The sequence below is a fragment of the Dama dama genome, chromosome X (genome assembly GCF_033118175.1).
Source record: "Dama dama isolate Ldn47 chromosome X, ASM3311817v1, whole genome shotgun sequence".
Taxonomy (NCBI): domain Eukaryota; kingdom Metazoa; phylum Chordata; class Mammalia; order Artiodactyla; family Cervidae; genus Dama; species Dama dama.
This window is the reverse complement of record NC_083714.1, coordinates 46,347,225-46,367,704: the sequence shown is the minus strand read 5'-3', so window position 1 is coordinate 46,367,704 and position 20,480 is coordinate 46,347,225.

Below are 20,480 nucleotides of genomic sequence, written 5' to 3'. Positions count from 1 at the left end.
CAGGATTCCTTGATCAGCTATTTTGGTTCAGTTTTGTCATCTGACTTTTGGAATTCTTTTAACTAGACATGTCTTTCCACTCAGGAAGAAAGAACTTATGTTGAACTTGTAGATTATACCAAACTGATTTCTATCAGTTCATTTATGATTGACTGGTTATATCCTTTTATCTATCTAATGAATCTAGTGGGTTTTGTGTGTGTGCGTGTGGTTTGGGCTCAATTACCCCTTAGAATTCAAGCAATTCTAACTCTCATTTTTCTATAAATTCTAGGGAAACCAATCATTCAACAGAAATTTTCTTGATTGCCTAGGTACTCAGGTATTGTCATATTCACTCAAGATACAAAATCATGGAAGACACGGTTCTTGGAGTGAGAGAATACAGACTCTGAAAGAAATTTGAGTGGAATTCTTGAGCTTTTTCTGTCCCGATTCCATATATTTAACATATTAGTCCTTTATTGTCTAAGACAGGTAGTCCAGCATTCACCCACATCCAATTTCTCTCTACTTTCTGGGCACAGGAATAACTGAATTCCCATTCTACTTTGCAGCTAGGTGGAAACATCTGGTTAACTCTAGCCCATGAAATATGAGTGGAAACAATTTTGTATCACTTCATTTCCAAGGCACTTAAAAGTCTCCATGCTTTTTGCCCTGACGCTGGTACTCTGATAGCCAACAATTGAACTGGTAGCATCACACATGGGTTATCCATTGAGCTGTGAACCTACCATCATTACCTTGTCTCATTGCCTATTTCTGTGGGGCATGTAGGGTGAGCTAAATATAAGCCCTTGTGTTAAAACATAAAGATTGTTAACATCATTACTGCAGTGCAGACTATGCTTGTCTTTTTAGTTTTAAATGAAGAATTCTAACTACAGAAAGAGCAAACTCTCACCTGTGCATATTAAATCCCTTTTCTTGTTTTAACCAAATATTTTAGGTTAAAGAATAAATTTAAAACATCATTTATGCAATATGGGGCACAGGCTAAAACACCAAAGAAAATTCAGTCCTACCCCCAAATGTGTCTGTGTCCTATGTATATTTTATACACAGCAGTGCTTTTATACAATTGCTCAGCTTATCTGCTAATGCTAGTAAATTGTATAAATTATTTTTGGTATATTTAATACTAAGTAGGCACAATTTGTGTTGTGATAAATAAATCTTATTCTTCAAATCCTTTCCAAAGAAAATATGCTATTTTTACTTTTTACTCAGACTTGAGAAATAACCTGTGTTGATAATAGACGGCTTGGTTATGAGAGGTTGACTGGAGAATATAACACAACATTGCAAGTCTTTAGATCACAATCAAATCCAAGGTCATTTCCTGTATAGCCTATTGTTACATATGTAACAGTAAGTCACTAAAATTGATTTCCCCATATTATTAGAATAGTACAACTACTCATTTATAAATAGAAAATGTCCAAATATTCAAAATCTTTGACCACTCTTTGGCAAAGAAAGAGGTCTACATGTATAAATAATTTGTAAATGTTAAAGTTAGATACCTAACATTTCTATATACTAGTAAGTGATATGATGTTTTAAATTACATTTACAGCTCATGTTGATTTTGCATGTGTTTGTTAAAGACCTAAACAAATTTCTTTCCTTTTCTTAAAGTTTAGTGATCAGGTGGGGAATATTTCCACATAAAGTCAAACTCCACGTGGAAATAGAAGCATACAATAAAATATTTGTATAATTTGCTTCTCTATATACCACTATGGGCATCCCAGGTGGCACTAGAGGTCAAGAACCCGCCTGTCAATGCAGGAGACATAAGAGATGTGGGTTCAATCCCTGGGTCAGGAAGATCCCCTGGAGGAGGCATGGCAATCCACTCCAGTATTCTTGCCTGGAGAATCTCATGGACAGAGGAGCCTGGCGGGCTACAGTCCATGGTGTCACAAAGAGTCAGAAACTACTGAGGTGACCTAGCATGCACATATACCACCACATGACTTCAGAGATATCTGTGGAATTGATAACATTCTAAACTTTCATATTCAACTTAAGAAGCTTACAGCCTACTTATACATACATGACAGAACCTAAAAAACAGTCCACAGCCAAGTTCATACCTTTATTCAAGCCCACACTGTCATGTATCAAAGTAAACCATTTGCTTACAGGCCTCTCTCCATGTGGAATGTATGAGTTCCTTGAGTTTTGCACAGGATTTTTCTCTACCTCCAGCCCATCCCCCTCCTCATTAAATGCATTTTCTGCTATGTATCCACTAATTTCCCAACCTTCAATGGTCTTCTATGAACAACATGTGTAATATCCAAGCTCCTAATTATGTCACTAAAGTTCCTCTAAGACTTGGTCTTTGACTATCTATCCAGACTCAGCTACTCTTCTGCCCCCAACCCAATATATAATAGATATTGGAATTCTCCAGGCAAGAACACTGGAGTGGGCAGCCATTCCCTTCTCCAGGGGATCTTCCCGACCCAGGAATCTAACCTGCCCACATTACAGGCAGATTCTTTATTGTCTGAGCAACAAGAGAAGCCCACAATACGTGTAAGATTTATCAAAGTATGGTTCACAAGTATATGCTGTGAAATTTGCTTCAGATGTCACCTCCTCAGGTAAGCTTCCTCAAATTTTGGTTGGCTGTCCCTCTTTGGTGCTCATTCACCACCCAGTGTTCATCCTTTTCACAGTTCTTATTTCATTACATAACACTTGTCTGTCTCCTTGTTTATTTTTTCCATAAAAGATGGGAGCTCTCCAACATCACTCATTATCAGAGAAATGCAAATCAAAACCACAATGACATACCATCACACACTGGTCAGAATGACTGCCATCAGAAAGTCTACAAACAATAAATGCTGGAGAGGGTGTGGAGAAAAGGGAACCCTCTTACACTGCTGGTGGGAATGCAAACTAGTACAGCCACTATGGAGAACAGTGTGGAGATTCCTTAAAAACTGCAAATGGAATGGCCACATGACCCAGCAATCCCACTGCTGGGCGTACACATGGAGGAAACCAGAACTGAAAGGGACATGTGTACCCCAATGTTCATTGCAGCACTGTTTACAATAGCTAGGACATGAAAGCAACCTAGATATCCATCGGCAGACAAATGGATAAGGAAGTTGTGGGACATATACACAATCAAATATTATTCAGCTATAAAAAAGGATGCATTTTGAGTCAATTCTAATGAGGTGGATGAAACTGGAGCCTATTATACAGAGTGAAGTAAGTCAGAAAGACAGACACCGATACAGTATATTAATGCATATATATGGACTGCAAGGAGATCTAACCAGTCAATCCTAAAAATCAGTCCTAAATATTCATTGGAAGGACTGATGTTGAAGCTGAAACTTGGCCATACTTTGGCCACCTGATGTGAAGAGCAGACTCATTTGAAAAGATCCTGATGCTGGGAATGATTGAAGGTGGGAGGAGAAGGGGAAAACAGAGGATGAGCTAGTTGGATGGCATCACTGACTCAATGGACATGAGTTTGAGTAAACTCCGGGAGTTGGTGATGGACAGGGAGGCCTGGCATGCTGCAGTCCACGGGGTCACAAAGAGTCGGACACAATTGAGTGACTGAACTGAACTGATGGAATTTAGAAAGATGGTAATGATGACCTTGTATGAAAGACAGCAAAAGGGACACAAAGGTAAAGAAAAGACTTTTGGAATATGTGGGAGAAAGCAAGGGTGAGATGATATGAGAGTAGCCATGAAATGTGCATATTACCACATGTAAAATACCCAAAACTGGTACTCTGGGACAAGACAGAGGGATGGGGTGGGGAGGGAAGTGGGGGGGTTGGTGTTCAGGATGGTGGGACACATGTACAGCCATGACTAATTCATGTCTATGTATGGCAAAAACCACCATAATCAATATTGTAAAGTAATTAGCCTCAAATTAAAATAGATTAATTAATTTTAAAAAATAGACAGGAACTCTCTGAGAGCAAGCAGTGATCCTGAATGTGAAAACATGAGGAAGTAAAGGGATGGTTCCTTGCTTACCATTTGGTAGCTGTAGCCCAAAAATATACAGCCAATGGTATGCTACAACCAGGTCACGCCACACTGTGAGAGCCAACTGTGCATTTCTTCCCAACTCTACATACAGTGATATCAATTTGGTGGCTTGGCATTGGCTATGGTAGCTGAAAATGTCATTAAAAATGGTAAATGGTGCAAATCATGTTTTGTTTTGTTTTTTTCATCCAGAGGCATAGTTGTTTCCATTTACCATCACATAGCTGCAAAACATTTGTACTTACTTTGGCAAAGTGTAAATGGTGCAAATATACTGTGAAGTCAAACAAGTGAGATAGTTCAGATACATTAGGATTTGAGAAACAAAAGTAACTTTTTCATCATTTCGAATATGATACTTTCCTAGTTCAGCATCGTGACTGGTTTGAGAGGGATTTGTAATTTTCTTCAGTAATGATTACCTAAGAATAATAGTTGATTCTATGTATAGCAACTATGGCAATTTTGTTAATTTCATCTTCTTAATAACTGTATCAGATTAGTTATATGGGATTTCATAAATATTAACATTTATTCTGGTGAGTGCCAGTTATTATGACAAATGGGAAAATATATTTATTTAGTCTTAACAAAAGCATCTAGCCTATACTTAACTAGCTATTGAGTTGGCCTAAAAGTCACTCAGGTTTTGTCATAATATCTTTCAAAAAACCCAAACGAACCTTTTGGCCAACCCAATAGGGCTCATCAGTAAAGAATCCGCCTGCAATGCAGGAAATATGGGTTCAATCCCTGGGTTGGGAAGATCCCTGGGGAGGGAAGAAGCAACCCACTCCTGTATTCTTGCCTCGGAAATCCCATGGACAGAGCGACCTGGCAGGCTATACTCCATGGAGTCACAAAGAGTCAGACACAACTTAGCAACTAACGATATTTCTGAGACATCTTGCCAATAAAAGTTTCACACAAATAGGTCTACCAGATAGTAGCTTGCATAGACTTGTACCCATCTCTCCAGTTGTGTTGCTATAAAATACCACATGGGGACTACTCTAAACAGGAAATTTTAGTGGAAATGGTTCTCTCCTTACATGACATGTAAATACACTCAGTAAAAGAATCAGGTAAAATAGATGATTTCAAACTATGAAACATATAAGAAATCTCCCAAAGGAACCTCAGTTGCTAAATATTTGCTATGATGTACTTCAGTAGTTCCCAAACATCACTAGTGCTGGCCAGCCTAGCTAGATGCATCTGAATCACCCAGGGAGCTGGTTACAAATATGTATTCTTATACCCCATAACAAGAGAGTCTAGTAAGTCCTGGTAATCTGTATTTTTTAACAAGTTCCCCTGGTAATTCCATTATATTGATTGAAGGCACTAATGGAGTTTTTGACTGTAAGTCCCTGCTTCCATACATTTTGTTTTAGTGTGCAAGTTTGCTTGCTTTTACTTTAAAACATATGCTCTCATATCTGAGCAATGACCATGAAGAGAAGTCAGAATCCATCAGTAACATCAACAAATGGCCAAAAAGGTTTTCAATATAAACTGCAAAATATTGTGCTTACACATGAAAACTGAGTGGGGAAATGGAAACAATTATCTCAGTAATTTAGCTTCCCTTCCCCTTGAAATATTCTCTTTGACCTGTCCATGTAGTTGATAGACAGGTGCTCTGAGCATCAATTTTTCCAGGTAATTTTCTCATATCTTGTTTTTGAATATGCACAGGTCTTCTTAAATCAAAAACAAAAATCAGAGGCAAGGGATTTCAGTGACTCTTGCTCTACAAAAACCTTTGCTTATTGCCTATGAACCACTCCTTAATGATTTAAAAAACAGTTGCAAACTGGAGTTTACTGGCAGAATGACAACTTAGTGTCTCAAAAAGTATGCAGGTGTCAATACTGAAATAAACAAAAATAAATCTGCTTTGTTCATATATTTTGCTGTTGCTGTAGTTGTTTAATTTCTAAGTCATGTCCAACTCTTTTCAAATCCATGGATTGTAGCCCACTAGGCTCCTCTGTCCATGGGATTTCCCAAGGAAGAATACTGGAGTGGGTTGCCATTTCCTTCTCCTGGAGATCTTCCTGACCAAGGGATCAACTCCATGTCTCCTGCATTGGCAGATGGATTCTTTATCACTGAGCCACCAGGGAAGCCCCACGTGTGTGTGTGTGTGTGTGTGTGTGTGTGTGTATAATTGCATGTGTACCTCTGCTTTTTCTGAACAGAGTTTTACTTATCTCAGTTGAGTTTGTCTTCACGTTCACCTCAAGGACTCCATGCAGACATTAAAATCAGTAGATGGACTGCACAGGAGCTATGAGTCAATACTCAGCATTACTTTGGAACATACACACTTGTAACAGAAACACAGGGGTTTTCTTTAGCGCCATGAATACTTAACCATTCTCACTTTTGAAGTTGGTTACATATTTTCTTTGAAAGGAAACCCAAGGGTTTCCATGTTCTAAAACCATAGATTTCTTATGCTACCCCTTTGTTGAATGCCTCCAAATGTCATTATAACAGCATGTGATTTTTGTCTTAATTCATAAACAGTGTAGAAATGTATGCCAACAATTGGAATTCCTAGGAGCACTCTATTTCTGAAAGTAAAAATATTAAGACAAAATCAATGGATAATAATATTTAAATATAAGAATTACTTTGACTGTGGGTTACTGTTTTGTTTTTTTTTTTTCCAGTTTGGATATGCATCATTGACTTTATCACCTTGGTTCTAATGTCTTATCCAGAGTCACTCATTTAATTACTTTTTCAAAATGTTCATAACAACATGGCTATAACTGTACATCTGCTAGTCTGTACTGGAATTATAATGAAGATCGGTTATAGTATTTGATCCAGCATTCCTTTCTAAGTGTTACCATTAATTCAAATTAAAATGCTATGTTAATTGGCTTCCTGCTATAGATGGAAATGATGACATCTTTTATTGATGTTGGAGATGATTTGGGATGATAAGCATAAGAATAGATTACAGTATCTTTATTTTCACAAAAAATTCAAGTCAAAGGTTAAGATAAACAAAATGTTACAAGTATTTTGGAACTTTAAACCACATAAGAAAAATAAGACATTGGTCATATAAATATATATACTATGGTAGGGTTGAAAAAGCCATCTTACAAAAATCAAGAGCCTTGAGTCCTCACATTGACTCTGATACTACCAATTTATGTGACCTTGGAAAAAGCATTTCATCTCTCTGGGCATCAGTGTTCTTGGCCATGATATAGAATATCAAAGTGGATGGTCCCTACAGGCTTATGGACAGAGAAGCCTGGTAGGCTACATTCCATAGGGTCACAAAGAGTCAGACACGACTGAGCGACTTCACATCCTATAGTCTTATGGAACTCTAGTGATCTGGATGGTAGAAGAAAAGTCACTTAAAATTGGTAATCTTTAATGGTTGGAAGTCATTTCAGCAGGACAGTTTGAGGCCACCAAGGGCTGAAAACATGAGAGGAAATGTCAAAGATTTTAATCAAGAACAAGCTGGAAATAATTATTGAGCATGAGATTACAGAGTTATCTATTCTGGAATTACAGCTGACAAGGCCCTTAGAATAAGAGCAAACATATCTAGAAAGAAAGCTCATAATCACAGAATTACTGGAAAAAAATACTCAGTTTTAAGTTGATTAGAGACAAAAATAGTATGAGACCCAATTTGGATTAAGTTTACAAAAATGATTGTAGTGTGATTCAATCTAAAGTGGTTGCTCCTCCTGGGCAGAGGCAAAAGTTGAAAAAAATTTTGACAAAACTTAAAAATAGGTCAAGAACTACCAAATGTATGGTTCCCATCCCAGACTGTGAAAGTGTGAAAAATGAATCGGAATACAGATACAGAAAATGCATATATAATTTGAAGAAGAGACTCAGCTGAGAAACATGAGGTACAGATTTAGAATCTAGCTCATCTTTGAGATTTAAATACTCATGATGGATTTCCACTGGCTGGAAATAATAGAATGAGAAGTATTTAACAAGAAGAGTCCTTTCAGAAAAATAAATACTTAAACTATGCTACAGAATGACTTCAATTTAGCACAATCACATATAATGTTTCACCAATTTTGCTTCCCTTCATAAATCATCTTTTTATCGGGTGGGAGAGATCAAGGAGGGAGCAATATAATTCAAAATGTCACTGGCCAGGTTAAAGACCCACATAGATCCTTTTGATTATAAGATATACACTTACATTAGGAAATGTTCAATTGTGAATACTGGAAACAGGGTAATTGGTCTACTTTTCCTCTCTCCCTCTTTCCCAGCTTATTGATTTTATTCAATACCTTTATCCTATTGAATTAGTTTTGGTGAGATAGGGGTCATCATTTACCCCTTGAATGTGTTCAATCCCAACCCATCTTGAACCCATATTTGGACTATGTCCTTTAACCTTTAAATTATTTTCACAGCCCTTTTTATACAATATAGTAGATTTGGACTAAAAACCCGACTCCACCACTGAATAGTTTGATGACCTTGGGAAATCATTTTCTTATGAAAACTTAGTTCCCTCATCTATAAAATGGTCCATTGGGTCCACAGTTTTATGGATTATATTTGTATCTTCTCATATGGATATCACTTGTAGGCCTTGTGCACTGTATTGATATTTATGCAATCATTTTAGGGATCCAGTGTGGATTTATGCATGGTCAACATCCCAAATGGCACTAGTGTTAAAGAATCACCTACCAATGCAGGAGACATAAGAGATGTGGGTTTGATTCCTGGGTCAGGAAGATCCCCTGGAGAACAAAATGGTGACCCACTCTAGTTTTCTTGCCTGGAGAATTCCATGAACAGAGGAGCCTGACAGGTTACAGTCCATGGGGTCACAAAGAGTTGGACACAGCTGAAGCGACTTAGTATGCAAACATCTCAAGAGAAGCACAGTATTTCAAATAAGAAAAATTAACACAATCCAGGTATTCAAGACCTATTTTTTAATCATTTGCTCACTCAGCAAATACTAAGTGCCTACTAAGACCCTACTAAGTGCCATTAGGGTAGAGAACTCCAAGCACAGTGAAGGAATAAACAAGAAAGCATAAAATTATAATAGAGTGTGACAAGGACTATGATAGGGATACAGGTCTTAAAGAACAGATACTCCAAGAGCACAGAAAAGAAGCTGAAATTAAGATGGTTTTTAATTAGACAAAATGTGGGAGAGTATTTTTAAATAATACCATTCATGTATAAGTTTGTTTTAAAAATCCATAGCCAAAATGGTGAAGGGGTGGTGGCTTTTTATTTTGTAGACACTAAATTATACTTACATAAATAAATATTCAGCAAGCTCACTGGAGTCAATAAATCATGCTTCTTTGAAAGCATCAACCATAAACAAACCAGAATGCACTAACCAGAAACAATGACAAGAAGAGAGAAAAAAGAGTATGGCTGCACTATCACAGAACCACACTGAATATGTACTTCAAAAGGTACACTAAGGATGCATTCGTTAAAACCACAAAGAGAACCATACATTATGTTTGTTGGATTTGAGTACCTTGCCTTTTTGTATGATTAATTATTCCTGTCAACTGGAATCTGAAAATGTGGAATAAAAATACAGGGTACCTATAGAGAAGGCATGTGGGAAAATTCCTACAGATCTTCCCCTCAACCTGATTTTGAAAAACTAACAGACAAACACATGTCTCTGTTCAGTTTGTTAGCTCAGGAAAGAAAGGAATGGGAACTGAATATTTCAGCAATGTCTACAGAAGTCAAGTGGAATGGAGTGCTAAAATAATTATCTAATAGGATCTGAGGTTGGAGACTTCCAGAAAGGCAGAAGGAACTTAGGTCTGAGTCACCTGGATGAGGTGGCAACAGTGCTTGAACAAATGCTCACCTCTCCAATTTAGTTTCCGGTTGATTCCATACTCCAAAAGCACAACCACTACTGGGTCCTCATGGGGCAAGTCATGTATTAAAACAGTTATACAGATGATTCCAGGCCATAGCTCCTACCTGGACATCTTTGAAGAAAAGGTGTTTGATTCTCCATGTCACATCTCCTCTTAGATGGCAAAAAAGTGATGTTCTGCACATTTACACTTTAGAACCTGGCACAGTAGGTACTCAAATCATGTTGGTTCAGTTGAATGGATGAATGGAAGAATGCCTGAATGAAACTCACTCATATTTTTCTCACATTATATATAATAATATACATAATTTATTATTAAATATATAATATGTTATGCTGTTAGCAACCTGCAAGCAAGGGCAGCATCTTAAAAATTTTATCCTTAACACACAGAATTACCCCAATAATTTCTCAAGGACTGATGAATAATCTCAGCATTCAAAACATCTTTTTTAAGAGGAAATACATCACCCCTTAAAAAAATATTAGTTCAAATAAATATATATTTAAAGGAATCAAGTACATTTGGGCTATTTCTCTACTTTGAGGGTATGGAATCAGCCAGTTTGAAACAAAACAATAACTAGTCAATTCCATCAAATAGCCTAAGGGTTTTCTGTTTGTTTTATAGTGCTTTAACAAAATATCTTAATTTGATCAAGTCAACCAGCTATGTCAGTACTGTCTGGCGAAAGTAAAGGAGGATTTTGTTAGATCTCTAGCTCTTTAAAATTTTTTCCCAATACTTCCAAAGTTTGCCCTGCATGTAATCAATCCATTATGAGGAATTTTTCTATAAAAATCATTCAAATCTTATTTAATTTTATGATAACAAACAATTGTGGATTGACCTCTCCTTTTGCACTTTCTATGCAAAAAATGTTTGGCAAATGTTAATGAAAAATGTTGAAGAATAGTAAACTGCTTGTAGAAACAAATGCTTCCAAAGACATTAGCAAAATCAACTTGAAGATAAACAATGAGTCAGTTACAAATTACCCTTATCTATTAATTAAAATCAGGCTCATTAAATGTTCCACTAGACTATGCTTTACTTTACTGATTATTATTTAAATTAGTTTAGAGCAATAAAATTTATCCAAATAAAATAAATTCCAAATACTGAAGACATTTCAGCAATTCAGACTGGCCATCTCTCTAATGAGTCTGACTTAACAATGCTCTTTTGTATCTGAAGGTAATTTTCAGGAAATAATGTGTTCTTTTTTGATTTTGTACAAGTTTTTATCTTCAGAATACGTGGGCCCTATCTCTATATATGTGTGTGTGACATTTACTTTTATTGAAATACTCAGACATTTCTACTTAATCCATTTCCAATTTAGGCTACATTATTTATACTAGAGGGACCAATCTTGGACTGTTATTCCTTTGGCTCATGGGATCATTTTTATTAGTGAGTAGTAATTGATTTGCATAAAAGTTCTCATTTTCTTCAGATCATTTGCAAATATATCCTTCTCTCTTAGACAAAAGAGACAAAGAATGTGTCCTGTGTCCTGGGAATGTTATCCCCAAATTAGGGGACACTCTTGCACTTCAGAGGATTCTTTCTAGTTAGACTTCCTTTCTACTAAGTTCAGTCCTGTCTGTATTTGTACATGGATTCACATGAAAATCATTATTGGAGATGAACAATATGGAGTTGTTTGGCTCAGAAGGTAAAGAATCTGTCTGCAATGCAGGAGACCCAGGTTCTATACCTGCGTCAACAAGGTCCTCTGGAGAAGAAAATGGCACCCCATTCCAGTATTCCCACCTGGAGAATCCCATGGACAGAGAAGACTGGTGGGTTACAGTCCATGGGGTCACAAAGAGTTGGACATGACTGAGTGACTAACACTTTGCATACTGACTACAAGTCACATCAACTCAGTATCTGGACAGTAGGAGACTTTCTTCCAGTATTTGCATACCAATTTGATCTTGGGAGATACCCAGCACATTGAACATGATGTTTACTTATTTATATAAGTGTTAGATTTATAGTATGCTTTTTTGACCCAAAGCTCAAGGAACCAAGTGCAGCGACAAAATGGCCATTATACCATTGGTCTCATTCTAATTACAAGGACGTGTTTCCCTATGCTACAAAATTGGAATTCCTGACTTTGCAGCTTAGGGTGTTCACGCTGGAAAGTCTATGAATTTTAAAGGGGCTCAGTTCCAGAAGCTGATCAACATAAGACAACTTGACAAAACTGTATTTTGTTACCACTTGGCTTAGCTTCTAGGTCATTGTGCATTTTGCTCAGATAAGCATATTTAGAAAGAGCTTACTCTCCAAAGGAAAGCAATCTTATGTGGACTCAAACAAAAACAACCCAAGATAAAATGAATTTATATGCTAGGGTACATAAACTTACAATAAATCATGTAAATGATAAGGTAATACACTTGACAGGTGATGAGGAACTTATGATAAAATCTTCTGGGGACAACAAGACAGTCAAGAGTAGGAAAGGGATGAATTACATAATGAAATCTCTGATTCCATGTAAAGAGATGTGCTTCAGAATTTTCAGCTACTGTACAGATATGAAGTCATAAACTGTGTACCGGGTGGTCTAAATTGTCAGGATTTGGGTAGAGAAAGTGTTCTACAAAGAAAGCTAAAATCTACCAACATAACTGTAGTTTAAAATATACTTGTGTGAGAGATGCTAAAAAAATTGCTATCAAAAATATATGCTGTTTTAGAAAGGACAAAATTATGGAGTAAAATTCAGTAACAAATGTACATTTTTGGAAAATTTATAGAGCATCAACTGATTCAGAAATCATACATCCCTTAAAACCAAAAGTCTCAAAGATACAAGGATAAAAATACTTCCACCAGAACTGTTCTGGAATGATTACTAGGTTAAGGGGGAAAAGATGTGGCAGGATCACTACTGAACTTATTTCATCTATCATTTTCTCCAGGGTTCACCTCTGGTTACTAAAAAACCAATATGTTACACATTTGGAAAATCCTATTGGTATAAGTATTTCTCTTATCTAAATATCATAGTTTCTAAAATGCCATCATCAATGCTATATTATTTTTAATTAACCTCCTTTGAAATATCTGTGGTAAAAACAACAAAAATTAGTTTAGTGTATTGAGTCATACTGAGGTGTGTTCAAAAGCTCAGCATTTCATATTGATCTCTCTGAAACTGATTTACTCATCAGTACAGCAGAGGTGATAGCTGGGCATCCACAGGTTAGTGTGACAATCATGTGAGATAATTCTCCCCACCTTCTTTTTTTATACTGTTTCAGTTTAATGGGAGAGATACCTGAAAGAAATTCTACGCTTACGTGGATCTACATAAACTGCATTTTTCCTTCATAGAGTGAATGCCTATGAGACAAAGTTCACCACCTGTGACAATAGCACAGGTGACCTTCAACAACTGTCAGTTTTGTTAAGAGAGCAGCTCCGAAGTCAGATCACCAGGGTTTCAAGCTTACGACTTACTGTTTGTATGATCAGTATGTTTAAGGGGGTCTTGCTCAGCCTCACTCTCTCCATTACAGAAGTTAGGCTACTAACAGCTCCTCCATTATTGGGTTGTTAAGAGGCTTAAATAACATTCTGTATGTAAAGTACTTAACACACTTTCTGCCATGTAGCACTCAGTCTGTGTCACATTATAAAGTAGTGATTACTACTAATAATGATTTTATTATTACTTGATACTCCTGTGCAGCACTATAATAGATAGGGATATAAAAGAAATGAGAGCTTTTTTTTTTTCTTTTTGATTTGTTCAAATGCATCTGCCCTGGGCACCAATCTAGGCACTAGGGATTTGGTGGAAGGCAAAAAAGACAAAATACTTACCTTAAAAAAACTTGCATAAACCAACTGAAGAACATCTTCACCGTGGATCACTTCAGCAGGCAAGCTCTAAAACAACTGACAATTAAAATGCAGTGTAGGCAAACTGCCTGGTGGTCCAGTGGTTAGGACACAGTGCTTTCACTGCAAGGGACACAGGTTCTATCCCTGGTCAGGGAACTAAGATCCTACATGCTTCTCCATGGGGCCAAAAATAAATTAATGTTTAGAAAATGCAGTCCAGTAAACACAATGTCAAGTCAAAGCACAGAGAGGAGAAAAACTAAGAGGAAAGTGAGAAAAGTTTCCTGATGGTGGTCATGTCTATTCCAAGCCTCGTAGGACTTATTTGTTGACTTAACAAGTTCTTCCATGATGCCAGCTATTTGCCGAGGGAACTGCTGTAAGCCCTACAGATTAGTTATTAGTCTTTTAATTTAAGTAATTTACTTCTAATAACTCTGTGAGGTGGAGCGAGTGAAGCACATATGGTTTAAACAACTTGTCCAGAGTCACAAAACTGGAAAGCAGGTCTGTAATCATGCTCTTAACAGAAACATACTATGCTGTTCCTCCCTCAGGCTATGCTTTTATAAGGAATGTTGGGGTGAGTTGGGGTGTGAGAGAATAGAACATAGGAGGAGCAGTCATCAGTCCATGAAAGGCTGGGAGATTCTTGACCTTAGCAAAGCAATGACAAGGAACAGGAAGGAAAATCAGAAAAGAGAATGGAGAACAATTATGAAGATTCTAGAAAGCCCAGGAAGGGGATTTTGAAATTTCTGATCATTTATGCCCCCTTGACATTCAAGAGTTTCATGACTATACAATATAATGCACTGTTGTTATTACCGAATGTATGTCTTACAAGTTCTAATATATGGATCAAAGGACATAATTATGTTGATTGAGGATAAGCATTGCATGTCTAGTCCCAGAACGGAAGTACTTAGCTGCCCTCACATGGCTCTTAAAGTTAATTTATTTGAAATTTTAATCACAATTATCTGCACTTTTGTAAGTAACCATGCATAATGTTCTTGTTAGGAATCCCCAGCATTTTAAGATAAAGTGGGATTGCCAAAGGGTAGTGCAAATTATCAAAATAGAGTTCACAAGTCTAGGGAAAAATGAATTCTATTCTGTTTTCTCCCATGAGCAATTTTTCATTTCCCCCATATATGCCAAGGGCCTAGAGTAGGTTCTCACCAAATATTTCTTAGATGCCTAGAATTTCTTCTTCATAAAGGCACTAGAGAAGCACAGTAGTAATATCTAAAAATAGGTTTGTAACTAAAGGGCCATCAACAACTACTTAATAAAATACAAGCCACTTTTGTTATAAAAGAAATAAATGATTGTGGAAAAATACTCAAATTGCCTTAAGATATATAAAATAAAATAAGAAGTTCACTTCCTTCCCCTCTTAAGGTGCTAATCCTACTCACTAGAAATAACTGCTAAACTTTTTGCATATCTGGAAATAATGTATACAGATAGAATTGGGCTTTTTTATATCTACATGAAAAAGTATCATACTACACATATTATTCTGTAAATTTCCTTTTCATTTTACAATATATATTATGCATTTTTCTTTTTAGTTTCACTGTTATAAACAAATATGTAGTATTGCATTGCAGATGTACCATGATGTTCAAAATCAACAAGATATTTAAAATTTTGTCATTTTCTCCTTCTAACCTGGGTGCTGCAACAGGCTTAGTTCTACACATGTAGTTGATCACATACACAAAGTTATCTATATACTAAAGACTTAAAGGACAAATTACTAAGTCAAAAGTTATACTTAAAATTTTAATAATGGCAACTTGTCCTTCAAAATACTTATGATTCTATCAACAGTATATGAGTGCTTGTTTCTCCTCACTCTTTCCAACTGTGTCCCTCAGAGCACTTTTTAATCTTCTCTAGTCTGATAGTTTAAAAATAGTATTTTGGCATTTTATTTTGTATTGTTTAAATTATCTGTGAACACATACATAGTTTAACATTTGTTAAATTGTTTTTATATGTTCTGTTTCACCCCCTCCCTTTTTGGCTATTTTTATCAGCTTGATTTTCTCTTTCTTATTTATTCATTTATATGAGTTATTTCAATATTAAGAAAATCAGTGTCTTCTCTGGCCCAGAAGTTAGAAATCTTTCTTCCCAAATGTGTCAGTTTTTTAGACTGTTATAATTATCTTTGTCATGCAGAAATTTTTAAGATTTATATAATAAAATTACCTTTTTTGGTTATTTTTAGTTATGGATTTTTTTTCAGGTTAGAAAGATCCTCTCTCCACATACACACATAAATTTCCCCATGTTTTTATCTGGTCTATTTATGTATTTTTATCTGTTTAAATATCTGATCTATCTGCTCTACCCTTCAGGGTAAAGAGGGAAGCAGGAAACAAGATTTACAATTATATATTTTAAAAAAATAAAACAGCTAGCCAGTTGCTCTAATGTCTATTTTTTCCAGTTTTGTTTGCAATATAGCTGAAATATAGCATTTCCTAAGTTTAAGGTGTACAAACAATGTGATGATTTGACACATATATATATTGAGAAATGATTGCCACAATAAATCTGTTAACATCCTTCATCTCACATAATTACCATTGTTTGGTTGTGGTGGTGGTGATGGTAAGAACAGTTACAATCTATATTCTTGTTCTGTGTGCTGTGCTTAGTCACTCAGTCGTGTTTGACTCTTTGCGACCCCATGGACTGAAGCCCACCAGGCTCCTCTGTCCATGGGGATTCTCCAGGCAAGAATACTGGAGTGGGTTGCCATGCCCTCCTCCAGGGGATCTTCCCAACCCAGGGATCGAACCCAGGTCTCCCGCATTGCAGGTGGATTCTTTACCATCCGAGCCACCAAGGAAGCCCATCTACATTCTTTGCAACTCTCAAGTATCCTCTACAGTATTGTTAACTATCATCACCATGCATGCATGCGTACATATCAGATCCTGAGAACAACTTTTTCCCCCTATATTTCGAAGGTTGTACCCTTTGACCACCTTTACCTATTTCCCTCACCCTCCAGGTCCTCACATCATCAGTCTGTTTCTTTGAGTTCAGTTTTTATTTTATTTTTATTTTTTTGGTTTCACATATAACTGAGATCATACAGTATTTATCTTTTACTATGTGACTTATTTCACTTAGCAGAATGCTTCAAGTTTCATCTATGTTATCATAAATGGTGGCTTTCTTTCTTTTTAAAGGCTGAATATATTCCACTGTGTATATATTGCATGATCTATTAATATTTTCCCCATTACCAGAGATGCTACTTTATATCACAAACTAAATTCCAGATGTGTTTGGATCTGACTGGTCTCTCTATTCTGTTCATCAGTCAGTTTAAGTCCCCAAATCAAATCGCTTTAATTACTGTTGCTTTATGCAACATTGTAGTGTACAGTAATCCTAGTTCCCCTACCTTATGCTCCTTTCTCAGAGGATTCCTTGCTATTCTCATGTTTGTTTATCCAGATGAAATTCAGAATCATTATGTCAAGTTATAGCTACACTCATGTTAATGTTTGGATTAGAATTGAGTATATTGATCAATTTAAACTGAATCTATATACTTCAAATATTGAAGGTCACACTCCAACAACTTAGTATATAGCTTTCTACTTCTCTAAAGCTGATTTTAAGTCACTCAGTAAATTTTTTAAGTTTCTAGCTGATATAAGAGCTGTGCATTTCTTATGGTATTTATGCCTAGATGTTTTCTTAATTTTATTTTTAAATAAACATTATATGTTTAACATGTACAACATGATGATTTGATATACATATACATAGTGAAATGATTACTACAGTTAAGCTAATTAACATATCATCTCACAGACTTTTCATTTTTTTAATGTGATGAGAGCACCTGAAATCTACACTCTCAGCAAATTTTCAGTATTCAATACAATGTTAACTGTAGTCATCATGTTGTGCATTAGATCTCTAAGCTTATTCATCCTACTGTGACTTTGTTCTCTTTGACCAACATCTCCACATTTCCCCCACCTTCTCACCCCCTAGTAGCCACCATTCTACTCTCTGCCTCTATGAAGTCAACACAGATTTTAAAGATTCCATATAAAAGTAAGATCATGGAGTTTTTTTTTCCTTTTTGTGGATTATTTCACTTAGCATGATATCCATGTTGCTTCAAATGGCAAAATGTCTTTCTCAGACTGAATGTTAGAAATCATATGGATATTGATGGCAGAGATTTCTCTTTAATTTTAATTTATATCCCGTTAATTAAAAGATGCTTACTCCTTGGAAGGAAAGTTATGACGAACCTAAACAGCATATTAAAAAGCAGAGACATTACTTTGGTAATAAAGGTCTGTCTAGTAAAGACTATGGTTTTTCCAGTAGTCATGTATGGATGTGAGAGTTGGACTATAAAGAAAGCTGAGTGCTGAAGAATTGATGCTTTTGAACTGTGGTGTTGGAGAAGACTCTTGAGAGTCCCTTGGACTGCAAGGAGATCCAACCAGTCCGTCCTAGAGGAGATCAGTCCTGGGTGTTCATTGGGAGGACTGATGCTAAAGCTGAAACTCTAATACTTTGGCCACCTGATGCGAAGAACTGACTCATTTGAAAAGACACTGATGCTGGGAAAGATTGAGGGCAGGAGGAGAAGGGGACAACAGAGGATGAGATGGTTGGATGGCATCACCAACTCAATGGACATGAGTTTGAGTAAACTCCGGGAGTTGATGATGGACAGGGAAGCCTGGCATGCTGCAGTCCATGGGGTTGCAAAAAGTCGGAAACAACTGAGCAACTGAACTGAACTGAACTTTTATATACAGAAACGTTACTGATTAACACTGCTGACTTTGTAATGAGATACCTCACTGATTCTCTTATTTTTTCTAGTAAGGTTTCAATTTTTCTTTTTGGGTTTCATCACATGGATAATCATATTTTTTGTAAATATGAACAATTTTGTCACTTTCATTCACTTCATTTATGTAGTTACATCAGCTAATAACATACATAAATGTATGTTACCATGATATTCTCAGCTTTACCTTATTCATCATCAGGTGGTTGTTTTTTCTAGTCATTTTATTTACTTTCTTGTTGTTTTGGTGTTTAGTATGGATTGCTTTTTTATACAGTTATGAAATTCTATGTTTAATTCTGTTTATTATTTTTTTTCATTTTTGGTAATATTAAAAGTTTATATATTTTTAATATTTATGTTTATCTTCCTAAATTTAGATAGTATATTTAACATCTAATTACTGACTTATCAGGTTGAATGATATCTCTTGGTTTTTTCTCTATGGATAAGAAAGATATTCATGTACTTAAACTTCCTCACAGTCCTCTCCTCCCTCATACCGCCACATTTTTGTAAACTCCATTACAATTTTTACATTATCAGTGTTTATAACCTTTATATTCTGTTCTATAATTATAATTCCTATATTTTTTTCATTTTAAATTACAAATATTAATGGAATCTGTACTTAATCCCAGGTTTATCATACCATGTCTTCTCCATGTTTTAGTTCTTTACTGTTTGAGTTGACTAGATTTTTGTGTAAGTACATTTTTTGCAAAAGGGACTCAGGAGCAATTCTGTCCTGTAAGAAATTCTGTATATGTTGTGATTTGGGATTTTTGACCAATTCTTAATTTCTTTAAAGATGGAATTTTCTCCAATACAACTAACAAGGGCTTAATTTCCAAAATATATAGAGTATACAACTAAATAACAGAAAACAAACAACCCAGTAGAAAAATGGGCAGAAGACCTAGATAGACATTTCTCCAAAGAAGATGAGCAGATGGCCAACAGGCACAAGAAAAGATGCTCAACATCACTAATTATTAGAGAAATGAAAATTGAAACCACAAAGAGATACCATCTCACACCAGTCAGAATGGCCATCATCAAAAATTCTACAAAAAATAATTGCTGGAGAGGGTGTGGAGAAAAAAGAACCCTCCCACACTGTTGGTGGGAATGTAAATTGGTACAACCAGCATGGAGAACAGCATGGAGGTTCCTTAAGAAACTGAAAATACAGCTATCATATAATCCAGCAATCCCACTCCTGGGCATATATTTGGAGAAAATCATGGCTCAAAAGGATATATGCATCCCTGTGTTCATCACAGTACTGTTTACAATAGCCAAGACACGAAGCAACCTAAATGTCCATCAGCAGATGAATGGATAAAGAATGTAGTACATATATACAATGGAATAGTACACAGTTATAAAAAGAATGAAATAATGCCATTTACAACAACTTATATGGACCTACAGGTAATCATACTAAGTTAGACAGAAAAAATATCATATGATATCACTTATATGTGGACTCTAAAAAATGATACAAATGAACTTATCTATGAAACAGACTCACAGACATAGAGAACAGACTTCAGACTTGTGGTTGCCAAGGGGGAAGGTGTGGGTAATGGCTGGAGTAGAAGTTTGCGGTTAGCAGATGCAAACTAGTATATATAGAATGGATAAACAGCATGGTCTTACTGTATAGCCCAGGGAACTATAGTCAATATCTTGTGATAAGCTATAATGGAAAGAATATGAGAAAGAATACACATACACACATATATATCTGAGCCACTTTGCTGTACACCAGAAATTAACACAACATT